This window comes from Phascolarctos cinereus, unplaced genomic scaffold (assembly GCF_003287225.1).
Source record: "Phascolarctos cinereus isolate Bilbo 61053 unplaced genomic scaffold, phaCin_HiC Scaffold_5;HRSCAF=322, whole genome shotgun sequence".
Lineage (NCBI taxonomy): Eukaryota > Metazoa > Chordata > Mammalia > Diprotodontia > Phascolarctidae > Phascolarctos > Phascolarctos cinereus.
In genome coordinates, this window is record NW_027555958.1 from 211826200 (window position 1) to 211840359 (window position 14160).

The following is a 14160-nucleotide window of genomic DNA, read 5'->3' on the forward strand; positions in this document are numbered from 1 at the left end:
AGTAGTTGAGTGGAAGGACTTGAGATTAGGATACCAATTAGAAAACTAGTAGAGTACTGTAGGTGAAACATGATAAAACCCTGACCTATGATAGTGGCCATGTGAAGGTAGAAATTAAAAGACTTGACAAGATGGCTTGCATATGAATGAAGAGTCAAGGATGCACTGAGGTAGCTGTGAACCTGGAAAGATGGTGGTACTTTCAGCAGTAATGGGAGAGTTGGAAGGAGGGGAGGATTTGGGAGGAAGATAATGAGTTCTCTTTTGTATATATTGTTTGAAATTCCTGTGGGACTTCTAGTTTGAGATGTTCAAAAGGCAGTTGATGATATGAGACAAAATATAAGGAGAAAGACTGGGATTGGATATATAGATTAGGCAGTCATCTTCTGAGCCTATGGAAGCAGATGACATCACTAAGATAATTGGAGGATACCTATAGTTAGTGGGTATGACATGGGTGGAGATCCAGCAAACGAGGCTGTGAAGGAGAGGTCACAAAGGTAGGAGGAGGAAGCAGGAGACAGCCGTGTCACAAAAACTTAGAATGGAGAGAATGTCCAGGAGGAGGTGATGATCAACAGTGTCAAAGATGCATAGAGTTTAGGAAGGATAGTCCTGTCTCCCTTACCATACCTGTAAATGATACCTGATTTTGTTCTCTTCTGTTTTTTAAAATCACATTACCTTTTATATTTAGCTTGTGAGTATGTTAATTTTCAAGATTCAACTCAGAGAAGTCGTGCTTACAGAGTATAGACTTCCCTTTTCTGAAAATCATTATAACATTTATCCTTTTCCAATCTGGTGACATTCCACCCACCCTTAAAGGTTTGGGGATAACTGACAACAGTTAACAACAGTTGACAAATTAAATACATGTTAGGTTCAATTCTGTCTGCCATATTTTTGAAAGGACAAATTATAGTGTAACCATGATTGTGAAGACTGAAGACCATTCTATTCAAGCTTCAATTGAAGGAATGAGAGATGTTTCACTGCGAGAAGAGAAACCTTAGAGTGAGAGGGCACAGAGAGAGTGTGTATATGTGTGTGTGTGTATGTGTGTGTGTATAAAATATACACTTGATATATGTGTATATATGTATGTATATGTGTATGTATGTACATATGTATATGTAGATAGATAGATCTACATATATAGATTATCTATCTATCTATCTATCTATCTATCTATCTATCTATCTATCTATCTATCTATGTTTATCTATCTATCTCTCTATATATCTTCAAGTGTTGAAGTCTTAGAGAGGGATTAGCCTTGCTCTGCTTGGTCTCAAAGTGCAGAATTTACCTATAGGCAGATTTTTACCTTGGTGGAAAAACCAAACCATACTGTCCTATCAGTTAGAGCTACCCCCAAATGAAATGAGCTTCCTCAGAAAATACTAACCATTACTGAAAGTCCTCAACTATAGTTTGAATAGATGTTTTACTAAATTATAGGTAATTAATTCAAAATTGGTAGAGACCTTAAAGGTCATCTAGACCAATTTGTCCCTGAAAGACTCTGGGGTATAATGAAGAAAGTACTGAATTTGTTTTAGGCAAAATGAGTTCAGATCCTCTGTGATCATGGGCAAGTCACCTATAAAGTGATGATATGATAATAATGCTTGTGCTACTTACTCCAGGACTATCGCAAAAAAAGCAATTTTGGAAATGTCTAAGCATTATATATAATAAGTATTATTTTTGTAATTATTAGGAATTTGTTTTTTTAGGTAGAGGTTGAACTGGATGACATTTGAAGTCCTTTTTATCTTTGAGATTCAGTGATTTTGTATTTCTGTATTATCAACAGTGTCCCTTCTCTCAGGGCTTGTCTAATTAGACTCCTATGAACCTTGATGATGATAGGGATCAGAGGGGGTGTGTACATTATCTCCTCATATTAGAATGTCAGCAATGATCCTTGTTTAGTCCCTTATCATTGTTCATTCATGTTTACCTTTTTATGTTTCTCTCCACTTTGATGTTTGAACTTCAAAGTTTCTCTGAAGCTCTGGTCTTTACTTCAGAAATGTTTGGAAGTCCTCTATTTCATTAAAGGTCCATTTCCCCCTCCTGTAGCATTATGCTTAGTTTTGCTGGGTGAGTTATTCTATGCTGTAAGCCCATATCTTTTGCCTTCTGGAATATCATATTCAAAGCGTTTTCCTCATTTATAGTGGTGGCTGCTAAATAGTATATAATTCTGACTGTGGCTGCTCCACATTTGAATTCTTTCTTTCTGGCTGCTTCTAACATTATCTCATTGACCTGGAAGCTCTGGATTATTCTTTCTATTTCTACTTTGGCCTCTGGTTCTAAGGGGTCTAGGAGGTTTTCTGTTAAGATTTTTTGAACTATGATGCCTATGTTAACTATTTTTTTTTGTCACGGTATACAGATAGTCCAATGATTCTTAATCATTTTTCTTCTTGATCTGTTTTCTAGGTCATTTGTTTTTGCTATGAGATACAGTAAATTTTCCTTTTTTTCAGTGCTTTGAGTTTGTTTTAATGTTTCTTGTTGTTTAATGGAGTTAATGGCTTCTATTTGATCCATTTTAATTTTCAGACAGTTTGTTGGTTTGGCAAGGTTTTGTACCTCTCATGCTAAACTGTTAATTCCCTGATTTCTCTTTCATCTATAGTTCTCATCCCCCCCCCCCCCAGTTTTTCCTTCAGCACTCTCATTCTATTTGTGAAAACATTTTAAACTTAAAAAAACCAAACTCTTGCTTCATCTCTTCCAGCATTTCCAATTAAGGTTATATCTAAATAAGATGTATTTTTTTTCTCTAAGACATTGCTTCTAGATGTTTTGGATTTCTAAATGTTCTTGTTCATTTGTGCCTTGAGCTTTCTGTTGCCACAACAGCTCATTATGGTGGGGTTCTTTTTTGTTTATTTGCCCATTCTTCCAGCCTTAGTCCAGTCCTGACTTTGAACTAGATCAGGGGTGGGGCTGCCTTGAGGCCACATGTTCCCCTCTCCTGGACTAGATGTTAGGGCTGAACTCTGAGGCACTTCTGGAGGGAAAGTCTGAGCTGGTACTGTTGCAGCTTTCTTGGAGTATTGTGTAGTATGCTATGCCAGGATCTCAGGGACAGGCTGAGGACCCGAAGCCTTTTAATGCTCCCAGAGTGGTGTGATCCAGAACAAATTCTGATCGATGACCCCTTGGTCTGAGCTCTGAAAGTTCCTGACCTGTATTTGCGTCTGAGCAAGAGCCGACTGATGCTGGACTCTGCCAACTGGAAAGTTCCAAAGCTCTGTTGGCTCAGAGCAGCAGAATTGCAGATTCCCTTTCGGTCTGATATTCCTGCCTTGGTTATTCCTGTACAGGCTGGGCTAGATGTTCTGATCCATACTCCTGCTACTCATGCTTCTGTTAACTTCTAAACTTCCTTCTTTCTCTGTATACAACCCAGGACCTCCCTGCCTGGGAATACTGCTTCATTGCACGGGTTCCCTTTCTTAGTCCACCCTGGATCGGTGTCCTGGTACTGGATAGTGGTAACAAAGTTGTTAGTTTGCACCTGTCTTTGTTGCAACGCCTGTATGTGGCTGTGGGGGTGCCTCATTATAGAATCTTCTCTGGATCTGGCTCATAATCTCTCCATAGGTGCTGAAATGTTTCACCTGATATGTTTCTGGTCTGAGTTATTCCCAGTGCCCACACACCCCTGTCTGTCTGTCTGGACAAAGGACTAACTCTGACTTTTTTCAGATTTCTCCATTAGGAATTGGTCTTGCGCATTTTTTAGATCTATCTAGAGAGGTATATAGATGCGGCATCTCATTGCACTGCATCCTGTCACTCTCCCATCTTGCCTTTGTCCTTAGACATGCAATTTGAAGAAAATTTATTGAATTGTGGATTTGACATGGCTTGGCCAAGTTCATGGATTTGATAAAGTACTTCAAAACCTTTTACAGATACTAGGAAGATACTTGTTTGGAATATAATCTTTTCGAGTGCAGGCACTATTTCATTTTCATTTTTATATTCTTTGTGCTTAGCATATAGTAGGCGCTCAAAAATGCTTGATATAATTAAATAGGATGGTGATTGATTTTTATCACTATTCAAAAAACTCAAGAAAACAACATTTGTTGATCACAGCAGCCCAAAAGTGATACCTTTGGCTTACCCAGATCCTAGTACATGAGCTAATGGGTGGAACAGTTGATGATTAGGAATAGCGTGGGGACAAGCTCCGCCTCAGCTTGTCTGATTGTCCCTAAACATGAAAAACTTGCAGTACTTTTTAGTAATTTTCCGACAGCATTTGCTTTTTGGCACATGCTTTTAACCTTTTGTCACATAAATAAAATGTCCTCTAAATCTTCATACCTTTAAGCATTTTGCCCTAATTTTAAGCTTCATGAATTTTTTTCTTACATTTCTCTCCTTTTCCACTTTGTTTTGTGTGGGCTTGTAGCTGGCTTTGGTTAGCTCTTTCCAATATCTGATGCCAAATAACAGACAAAATTTGTGCCAATCTTCTTTTCTTTTTTTGTTGTGAAGCACTACCAGTCTAAAGATACCTTTTGGAAAAATGGGGGGAAAATGACTAAATAATGTAAATGAATCCCACAGCAGTGTGGTCATTGAAAGGAGAGTAATAATAATAATAATGATAATAATGCCACCTTTTTCATGTGAAAAGATGAACCAAACCGTCATCAGTTAGGTATGTGCTTTGATATTTCACGGAAAAGAAGATTGGCTGTGGTTAAGCAAACTTCTTACCTTGACGTCTGACATTATGTATTTGATGACTTCCCTCCTCCCTTAGTATTTAGAAAAATAGATTCCTTATTTTAAGAAGGCAGAATTGCAAGAGATTAAGCAGTTGGCAGTTTCTATTTAACTAAAAAAAAGTTTTGTTTCTGCTTCTTCTGTTACTTTTTAATTAAGCCCATCTTCTTTGCTCAATATAAGTCTGTCTTATGGACCTTTGGATCACTTTTATATTTTCTCTTTATGCATTTTAACTTAAGCCATTAAAGGTCATTTAATCAACTGTTTTGCTAGTTTACCAAATAGCTGTACATTCGAGCCCTTTAGTGAGATTCTCCAGATAGCTTGTTTGCAGTTGTATTGGTTGCATTAAGCCTAGGAATATGGCCAAAATAAGATCTGTGATGATGCAAAAGAATGGGTTTAACTATTCACAAAGGAAAAGCCAAGTGGCTGAAGAATGCCTACTGCCCAGACTGTGATATCCAGCTGAATGGCCAGACCATAACGCTAGTCCCTTCAGTATATATTTTTTGGACTGACAGCAGATAGTTAATAAATAAACAATGAATTGGACCTGTAATTGATTAGGAGGAGGAGTGTGGGCTAGATTGCCATTGGAAAATTCTGTGTTGTTTTTAATGGTCCTACTCTTCTCCCTGAAGCAAAGGCTTGAAGCAAGAGGTATGAGGGGGTGGAGAGTGAGAGCAATATTTCTGTGGTGGGCAGATAGAGAATCTTTGGTGCTTTATTGATGTTAAAACAGTGGTTGGTGGAGTCTTGAGCTCTGGTTACCAAGCCTCAGTCAGGTAATTTCTACTCTGGGACTGAGTTGAGGATGGGGAGGAGAGAGAGAGAGGGGGGAGGGGGAGGGGGAGAGAGAGAGTGAGAGTAAAAAGGGTTATTAAGGACAGATGGCCCTGCCTGATAGTCAGGCATATTGGATGAATGCCCTGTGGAGAATTTTGCAAGGCCTTGGACAGAAAGATAAAGGATGAGAGGCTGTGGATGGGTTGTAACCTATATCTGTGCTATTGGAGAGAGTACTTCTGTCAATGAGCTCATAGATTCATCAGAGAACTGAAATAAAATACAAGACTTTAGGTCCTGAAAACAGTTGTTGTAACATCTAAATAAGCTCTGGATTTGTGAAATAAGCTATTAGACCCCAATTTCTATGTATCTGTATAACAGATAACATATATGATAGAACTTCTTTTTTTTTTCCTGAAATTTCTATTTATTTGTCCCTGTCCTCTGCCGTTGATCGTTAAACTGTCTTGTAAGGATTTCCTCCCTCCCATCCCTTAAAACATGAAATATGCTACACAGGTACTTGGGTTTATGCATATAATTAGCATGCATATGCACACACATGCGCACGCGCGCGCACACACACACACACACACACACACACACACACACACACACACACGGCTTCCTAGGAGTTCTGAGTTAGTGTCTTACCTCAGTGTGTGCCCAAATATGAGCACAACAGGGATGCATCCACCCACTGACGCAAGAATTGGTTCATCTTCCCTATGTTCCTCTTCATTTGCCGGGGAAAACATTACATTAGCTGCTTTGAGGATGGTACTTTTTTTTTTTTAATTTGTCACCGGCTTGCTAAGCCTGAACATGTTTGAATCCAATAGAAGTCAGAGCATTCATTTTGAGGTTTGTGTTTGAGTGTTGTTATGGCAACCTTATTTGCTGTTACGGGGCACCTGAAGTGTACTTTGGAGCCACCTTTCTCATTGTAAAGCCCTAAAAGTCCTTTTGGAGTTTAGAGGCTTTCTGTGAAACACAGATGGTGTTTCTGTTTTGAAAAGTGCTTCTTTTTTGTACTTCACTCTTTTTAACTAAAGAAAAGTTTCAGGCTTTATTTTTAATCCTGTATGAATAGCTTTGTGTATATGTGGCTTCTCAGGTGAGTTATTTTGCAATCATGCCATTTTCTTGGACTGTCTCTCTCCTGCAGGGCCTCTACTGTCTTTATAGTCACAGTTCCTTCCTTTAATTCCCTCTTTTAGAGCTCCAGATCCCCACCTGTGCAGAATCCTTTCTATGTTCTGTAAAAAGCTAGATAATTCAGACTAATGAGAGGGAGATGGATGGGAAAGAGGCAGAGGCCTGAATGTGAATGAACATGCTGAATTGCAGAATTGCTGTAAAGAAATGATATTTTGTTAAAGTATATTCAGTCATTGCAACTAGGGTAACTTCAAGTTTCTGAGTAGATAGCCTGAGAAAATTCCTGTCTTAATGAACTACCCTTCCCAGTGTGGCTGTTTTTGTCAGTGGTACCACCATTCTGCTGCTTTTCCAAGACAGAACCAGTGGAATAATCTGTTTTATATTTCAAATTAGAGCTCCTCTGCCTTGTTCTTTAGACCTCTGCCTTGCCTTACTTGAACCTTCTTAGTATAAAATGGTCTGTCTTCTGATATAGTAGAAAGGGCACAGGGTTAAGAGTCAGAAAATACAGATTTAAATCCTAATTCTTCCTCTTACTGCTTGTGACCTCTTGGCTTCAGTTTCAATCATCTATAAAGTGATGGGATTGCGTTGGATAATTCTTAAATTTCCTTGGATTCACAGTGAGTTCCACTATTTAATGAAGAACCCGGGCCATCCTAGTGGTATAGCAAATGGATAGAGCATGGAGCATAGAATTAGGAAAACCTGAGTTCAGATTCAGCCTTAGACATGTAGTAGCTGTATGACCCTGGGCAAATCACTTAACTTGTTTGCCTCAGTTTCCACAATTGTAAAATGGGTATAGTAATAGCAGTTACCTTACAGGGTTGTTGTGAAGCTCAAATGAGATAATATTGTGTGATAATAATGTGCCTGGCACATAGTAGGTGCTATGTAAAAATGCTTATTCCTATCCCTTTTCCATTCCCATCCCCATACTAATTTCTCTCCTAGCTCTACTACTGACTCTCAGAATTTTTTCCATACTTTGCCCTCTCCAGGATCTTCCTCCCGCCTTCCATCACTTTCCCGGTCTTTCTCCCCCTTTCCATTTCTCTTTTATATGTCATCTTCCTCCTTTAGAATGTAAACTCCTTGAAGGTAGGGCCTGTCTTTTGCGGGGAAAGGGTTGAGGATAGGGTGAGGTGTGGTGGTGGTGGAGGGAACTTTGTATTTGTATCTACAGTGTTTAGTTGTGGAAATGCCTGGAACATAGCACTTGATACATGCGTTATCTGTTTATTCTATCTATTCCTTCCAGATTAAGATCTATGACCTATGTATCATTGATTCTAGACTGTCCAGTCTCCAGTTTTATTCTGTATATCAGCGAATCAGTCAATAAGAATTTATTAAGTATTGATTGTATGCCAGATACTGTGCTAGCTGATGGTGGAACAAAGTCAAAAAGCTAATACTCTCTTGCCCTCAGGGAGTTTATATTCTGTAGGGGAGAAGATAACATGTATATAAGGCATGTTGACTCTTGTTCCTGCTTTTGTTCAGACTCTTTTCCTGATCTGTCCTAATTTCTCCACTCTACTCAGATAACTCTCTCGGATCATTTTTTGGATTTTTCTAGACTTATTTGGACTGTATCTGGCTTGCTGCTTAGTTTTTTGCTGTATGATATTGAGTGCTTAATCTGATAAAGATTATTTCCATATTTGTAAAAAAAGAAGTAAATAAATTTAAAAAGTAAGAGTAAATTACAAGAAAGAAGATTTAAGTTGTTTCAGATATCACATTGTATTAAATAATTTTTCTTTAATTCTGATAATCTGAATGCCATGTATCTTCTAATTTATTCAGTTGTTGCCAGTTATTGAAATCTTTTAAAAAAAATTTGCTTGTGTTTCTGGTGTGTATAAAATGAATTACATAAAAACTTTTTGTCACTCAAGCCAAGTTCTGGATCCTTAGTTTCTGTATCTTTCTTAATTTGTATTAGAAAGAAAAGGATTACTCTCATTATCAGTACTAGCAAGAGCATCATCTCTTTTCCATATGGCTGTCAGCTCTGAGACATGTTACACATCATGACTTATTGGACAGTTCCATTATATAAGTATCTGGTTCTCTTTCTGCCTGTTTGTCCTTTCCTCCTCAGTTTCCTTGCAGACTCATCATTCTGAACCATGTGCAGATATCCTCCACCATCTTTGTGTGCATATCCATCACACCTTTGTGTAGGTATCCTCCACATCCTTTCCTTGTCTTGTTTTTTTTCTCTTTTTACACACTCTTCCATGGCAGTTGTGTTTGCTTTCATGGCCTCATTGATCATCTCTGCAGACTACTGCTGTGTCTGTAGGTCACTTCCAGATCTCCCATTTTCCATTTTTTAGTTGTCTGCTCTACGTTTCTCTTTCCATATCCTGTTAGCATCTCAAACTCGGCATGTCCAAAACTGAACTCATGATCTTCTGAAAAAACCTTCTGTCTCTTAACTTCCCTATTTTTTAGGGGATTCCCATCCTTCCAGTCACTGTCTTACTCTTTTCCTTCAGCCACTGTAGCTGATCAACTGCTGAGTCCTTTTGGGCTTCCAGCCCCTTGTATTTCTTACTTCTTTTCTCTTCTGTTTCCTAGTACTGTCACTGCCCCAACCCTTCATTACTTCTTGCCTGGGCTGTTTTAATAGCCTCAAAATTTGTCTGTCTGCCCTCTTAGTAATAAAAATAGCTACCACTTATAAAGAACCTAATACGTGCCAGGCACTGTGATGAGTACTTTAGAAATATTATGTCATTTGAGACTCACAACAACCCTAGGAGATTGGTGCTATTATTATCCTCCTTTTACAGTTGAGGAAACCGAGGCAGATAGAAATTAAGTGACTTGTCCAGGGTCACACAGCTAATAAATGTTTAAGGCTGAATTTGAACTCAGATCTTCCAGGCTCAGTGCTCTATCCACTGGTCTACCTAGCTGCCTCACATAGTTTCAAAAATAGCCTTCCTAATATATAAATCAGATGATGTCCCCCTACTGTGCTCAAAAATCTTTACTGCTTCCTCATTGCTTAAAGACATAAAATGCATCTTTAAAATATCTCAATGACATTCACGGCCCTCAGTACGGTGTTCCTGTTTATTACTTTGCCTTATTGCACTTTAGTTCTTTCCCCTCAGTGCATGGCTTCTTGGCTCTCAGCCTAGTCTAGGTGAGGAGAATTTAAGCTAATTTACAGTAATTCCAGTCTAAGTTAACATGCATTCTTAAGTGCTTGCTATGTGTGAGGAACTGTACTAGATGCTAGGGATAAAACAATGACAACAAAGTAGCCCCTGAGCTGGAGGAGCTTAGAAAGGAGCCCAGGGGCGAGAATTTATAGGGTCACTAGGGCAGGTACCACCTGTCTAAACCAATCACTTTCCTTGAATACAGTAGCAACAGCAGTACTTACTGACCATTTTTTTTAGTGCTTTAATGTTTACAAGGGCAGTTAGATGGTGAAGTGGATAGAGTGCCAGGCCTGGAGTCACATTGACTCATCTTCATAAATTCAAATCTAGCCTCAGACACCTACTAGCTGGGTGACCCTGGGCAAGTCACTTAACCTTGGTTGCCTCGGTTTCCTCATATGTAAAATGAGCTGGAGGAGGAAATGGCAAACCAATGTAGTATCTTTGCTAAGAAAAGCCCAAATGGGGTCATGAAGCATCACACATGACTGAAAAACAGCTGCACAACAACGTTTACAAAGCACTTTACACATATTATCTCATTTGACCATATCAGCCTCGTGAGTTAGGTACTCTAGATATTAGCATTAGCATTTTGTAAATAATGAAACTGAGCCTCAGAGAGGATGAGTGACTAGTCTCAAGGTAGCCAAGATGGCGTGTCTGCTCTTCCAGACTCTATGATGTTCCTCTATTCCTCTCCCCAACTCCCTAAATGACTGAAACATGGTAGACTTGGGATAAGAAAGACCCTATACCCAGAAAGCAGCTTTGTGATTTTTGTCGGGTCACTTAACCTCTCAGTGCACTATCCAGTTCTCTAAGACTGTAAGTTACAGATGAATACTAATTGTCATGCATGGAAGGTGTTTCTGCGTCAGCTCAATCTGTCGACATGAATGAGTGGGAAGAATGAAGAATATTTTCTAGATGCAAGTAGTAAGAGAACCAGACCCTCCATTTTAAGGAAGGTGCTGAGGCTAGTGTATCTTCATTATTCTCCAGGTTATGACCTTTCGGACTTTCTCTACTATGCCACAGAAACCTATTCCCTCTGTAAGTTCACTTTGTCATTGGACTTCTCATACTGAAAGTACCATCTTCCCCCATGGCTTCATCTTTGGATCTCAGAACCTCCATTTCAAATGTGACCCTCAAATACATAACACTCATTGGCTGTGTGACTCTGGGCGAGTCACTTAACCTCAACTGCCTCACCCAAAATAAATAAATAAATAAGTGAATGAATAGATGGATAGATAAATAAATAAAAACCAAAAAGGAATGTAAGCTCCTTCAGGGCAAGGAGTATTTTTCATTCTAACTGATTTTGTATTCCCAGCACTTAGCACAGTGCCTGGCACAGTGCTTAATAAAAGCTTATTGACTTGTTAAGTCATTGTGGGGACATTGTTAGTTGTATTTGGGAAAGTGAGGGGGATTAGGTTGATGGCTTAATTTGTGTATAGAATAGTCCCACTAAATTCCAGTTCCAAATGCCATTTTGGACTTTAGTCCTGGGCACCCTGGCTTCTCAGAGTTTACCTGCTGGGCTTCAGTAACATCTGACCTGGAAATCTGCCTCCCAAGTAGTCATGGCTTGAGTATACAGCTCCAGAGGACTACTCCATCTATGCCTAGAACTGAAAAGGACAAATGAAACAGACTCAAACTGCAAGCCCTATTCTTAAGACCCTAAGATCTAAAGCGTGTGTATATGTGAATGAATGTGTGTGTGTGTGTGTGTGTGTATGTATCTTTCTATCTATGGAGATTGCCCTTCCCCCATTCCTAGCTCAGTGAATGGTGCCTATGCTTTGGGTGACCTTCACTCCTTTGGGTGCTGATTGAAAAGAGAGTGTCCTAATCTGGTAGTTCTAAAAATGCAGCCTATTCTGGCTATACAGCCATTGGAAAGGGGATATTTCCCCCCCCTCCGCCTCCCCCATAGGGGAACACAGAATGTCTTTGCCCAGAAGCACATCCCTGCCATCTTCTGCATGGGTGCCTCCATCTTAGGTCATCTGAGCCAAAGCCAGGTAGCATAACTGTCTGTTTATTCTGACTAGTTTTTAATGATGATAACTAAAAATCTTAGATGAAAATCTCCCTTGTATTTCTAATACTACCTTCTGTGCAGAGTTGGTGATATAAACTAACAAATTGAATTATCTTCCATTATCTGAGATCTGGTTTATCGATCTTTGGATCAGCAGTATTTCCATGATCTCTCCCTTTTTTAAACTCCCATTGTTAAATTTCTAGGGCAAGATTTGGTTATCATCAGTCTTGGTGTCTATCTTTGTATCTGTAATCTCCTTGCCTAGTACCTATTCTTTCACTATTAAATCTTGTTCCAAAAGATATTGCCAAAAAAAGTCTTGTTCCTTTTTAGGCATTTTGACCCTGTTGAAAGCCTTCCACTGGTTTTCTACCATAACCTGGAGTCTAGAGTCCAGATCTCAGCCAATTCTGGCAAAATGAGGGTGTTGCCATTCTGTAGGATTTCTTGAAACTGGCAGAGAGTGGAAATGTTCAGCTTAACTATTGGTGGGCTTGCTGATTAAAACTATGGGGGGGGCAGCTAGGTGGCACAGTGGATGGAACCCCAGCCTTGGAGTTAGGAGGACCTGAGTTCAAATCTGGCCTCAGACACATAACACTTAATAGCTGTATGACCCTGGGCAAGTCACTTAACCCCATGGCCTAGCCAAAAAAACCAAAACAAACAAAAACAAAAACAAAACATTAAAACCCTATAGGGTGCTAGCTAAAGACTCTTGTAAGTGCCAAGGAAGTGTAGCCTTTTATTCTTTTCCACACACTCTGTGATTCCATTTCACTAGCTTATCTCCTGTTTCTTACACATGCTACTCCAGTTGCTGAAGCTGTGCCTTAGTACTGGCTTCCCCCCGCACCCCAAATACCTGGAGTACTCTTCCTCCTTAAAATCTTTCTCTTAACTTTCTTGAATTTTTTCCAAACAGCCCAGATTCCATCTCCTGCAGAAGGACTTACCCAGTCCTCTATCACCACTCTCATCTGCTTTCTGAGCTTACTATCTATTCTGTATATTTCTTGTATATACCGAGATTTTTACATGTTGTTTCCCTATTAGAGTGTGAGCTTCTCGAGGCCAGGATTTTTTTTAATTTCTGCAGTGCTTAGTACAGTGCCTAATACCTAGGTAAGTGCTAAACAATTGCTTTTGTCTGACTGTTTATCCAGAACTACTTGAGCTTCTGAAATATTGATCTTGACAACTTGATGAGAACCTAGTTAGATATAAGCTAGGAATTAGGCTGATCACAGATTCAACCAAAATAAACAGAAACAAAACTAATTGATCAGGGGATCAAATTAGGATAATGGTCCAAACTGAGAAAAGCTAAGTGGTAGAAATGAATTGTCTCCTAAAAGGCTCCTGTCGATATGTGTAGAGGGTGACCCTTTTGTCCAACTGGGACAGTGTAGGGTTGCCTGTGAGTTCCTGAGTTTGAATATAAGCTCTACCACTTAGTACCGTGGGTGACTTACTTATTTGCCTGATTTATAAGATGAAGGGGTTAGAGTAGATGTAATAAAAATAATAATCATAATTAATAATAATTTTCAAAGTGTTATACATGTTAATTCATATATGATCCTCCAACCACTCTATGAAGTAGGTGCCATTTTACAGATGAGGAAACTGAGGCTGAAAGCAGTTAAATGACTTGCCCAGAGTCACACAACTAGTAAATGTTTAAGGTTGAATTGAGAGTCAAAAGACCTGAGTTTCAGTCTCAGCTCTGTGTGATTTCTAGTAAGTCACTTGTTTGTCCTTTCTTAGTTTCCTTATTTGTATAATGATAAGTTTGGATCAGTTGATTTTTACTGTCCTTTCCATTTCTGAATCTATGACCTTTGTGTTTTTATAAAGGCCAATGTATCCTTGGTCCAGCCTAAATGAAATGTCTAACTCCTTCCTTTCATTGATTCATTCATTATATAGATTTTTCCCAGAATCCTATGTAATTTTCTAATATATTTATGATTTCTAATAATATGTGATCTAATATATTTAGTGAGATATTTATGCACTGGGAAGCTGAGCACCTCATTTGGGTGTGGTTATACCACAGGCAGCTCCTTTGGAAAAGCAATGTTCAGCCAAATTTGTCTGTGTGCAAGTTTGGGATGTTTGCGTATGACTTTCAGTGGCAGAAATCCAGCTTCATCAAGAGCGTGACAAGTC

General features: G+C 39.1%; 1 protein-coding gene and 1 long non-coding RNA gene across 3 annotated transcripts in view; one reads left to right on the forward strand and one right to left on the reverse strand.

Annotated features, from left to right (window-relative positions):
• LOC144457579 (uncharacterized) overlaps positions 1-6426 on the reverse strand; it is a 107248-nt gene extending 100822 nt beyond the window's left edge. For both annotated transcript variants that reach the window (XR_013487004.1, XR_013487003.1), the window contains exon 1: positions 6223-6426. This is a non-coding gene — a long non-coding RNA (uncharacterized LOC144457579). The remainder of the gene's footprint in view (positions 1-6222) is intronic.
• Positions 1-14160, forward strand: part of DST (dystonin) — a 423773-nt gene that overhangs the window by 181236 nt on the left and 228377 nt on the right.